Source organism: Temnothorax curvispinosus, unplaced genomic scaffold (genome assembly GCF_003070985.1).
Source record: "Temnothorax curvispinosus isolate PA1 unplaced genomic scaffold, ASM307098v1 QBEX01009204.1, whole genome shotgun sequence".
Taxonomy (NCBI): Eukaryota; Metazoa; Arthropoda; class Insecta; order Hymenoptera; family Formicidae; genus Temnothorax; species Temnothorax curvispinosus.
Genome location: NW_020218984.1, coordinates 1,255 through 2,655, shown reverse-complemented (window position 1 = coordinate 2,655; position 1,401 = coordinate 1,255). Strand labels below are relative to the sequence as shown.

The 1,401-nt window shown below is 28.1% G+C and overlaps 1 long non-coding RNA gene across 1 annotated transcript; it reads left to right on the top strand.

Moving 5' to 3' along the window:
- LOC112458815 lies at nt 1-652 on the top strand. Its single transcript, XR_003041247.1, has 3 exons — nt 1-47; nt 126-230; nt 533-652. It is a non-coding gene; the product is annotated as an uncharacterized LOC112458815 (long non-coding RNA).
- The last annotated feature ends 749 nt before the right edge of the window (nt 653-1,401 follow it).

Here is a 1,401-nt window from a genome sequence, read left to right as displayed (position 1 = left end):
TACATATGTCAAAATCCATATCGACTACGGCAATTGATACTATTAAGGTTCATTAGTCATATGAAGTTTGCAAGCTTGATGACATCCTAAAGATCACAATGCATTCTGAAAACGATACTGTGCAGGTTTGTTGGCGTATACGTGATGTCACGGGCTGGAAGGTATTTTCTATGTTTTGGAAGTAAAATTTGGAAAAAACAACGTGCCATAATAAGCGCTAACCAGGAAATGTAAGTGTAATCAGTGCTATAAACATACCTTTTAATAGTAATATAAAATTGTTCTTATAAACATTATAATTATAATTAATTCAAGTTGTCTATTATTTGAAAAGAACTTGATTTTTAGTTTTGTTTTTTATTCTACCTTCAGAAAAAAATAAAATAATTTAGATTTCCTAAAATTAATTTTGCTTATGCTATCGGAAAGGAAACACTTATTATAAAACGTAAACGTAAACGTAGTACGTGACAGATTGTGTGTGTGTGTGTGTGTGTGAGTGAGATTATTAATATATCATATAATATTGCAGATTAACTGGAAGAAGCTGATACCGAGAAGATCTTTAAGAAGGACGGTGCATCCAAAATTGCATACGCATGCATCTTGTAAATTGTTGTCTTGTAAAAGTTGAAGAGAACGAGGAAGTGATCTGTAGGCAAGTTAAAATATTAATTGATTCCAGTCTATTATATTATGATAGACGTTAATTTTATATCTTGGTGTCTGGAAATATTAATTATTCACGAAAGCAATAACAACAAAATAAATTTTGGTAAATTTTATATTCGTATTCAGTGATCTGTAACATTAAAAAAAATAATTAAATTAATATGTTCTTCTCACACACAAAAAAGATTAGATTCTAAAAAGATTAATTAATATTTAATCTAAATATATTATAATAAAAATTATAATAGTAAAGTTTTTGGAAGTGGTGGACAAACCAGTTTATATTTTTAATGCAAACTTTACCTCGAATTTTTATATTTCATTCATTGTCAGTCATCAGAGGATTTATTCTGCAGATATTTGAAGACTGGCAGATAATAATAGATTTTCTCGTGATTGAGCGCATACACGATTCTTTTTATTTAGATACTAACTTTTTGAATTCTGTTACATTGAGACTTTACTTTGGAGTATGGCGAACTCTTTGGTAATGAAGTTTTTAACAAGGTAAGATTGCAATATAATTGTAATTAAATTATTGTTTGGGAATATTATATATAACATTAACATAATTATTTTTTAAGGTAATTATGAAGGAGAGGGTCTTCCTTTCCGATTTGGGTGAAACTTTACAATTTTGTATATTTTGGTGCGTAAAACATATATCTGTAAGTAAAAACTGACGCTCTCAATTTTAGGAAAAACGTTATTAAATACTGAAATTGATTG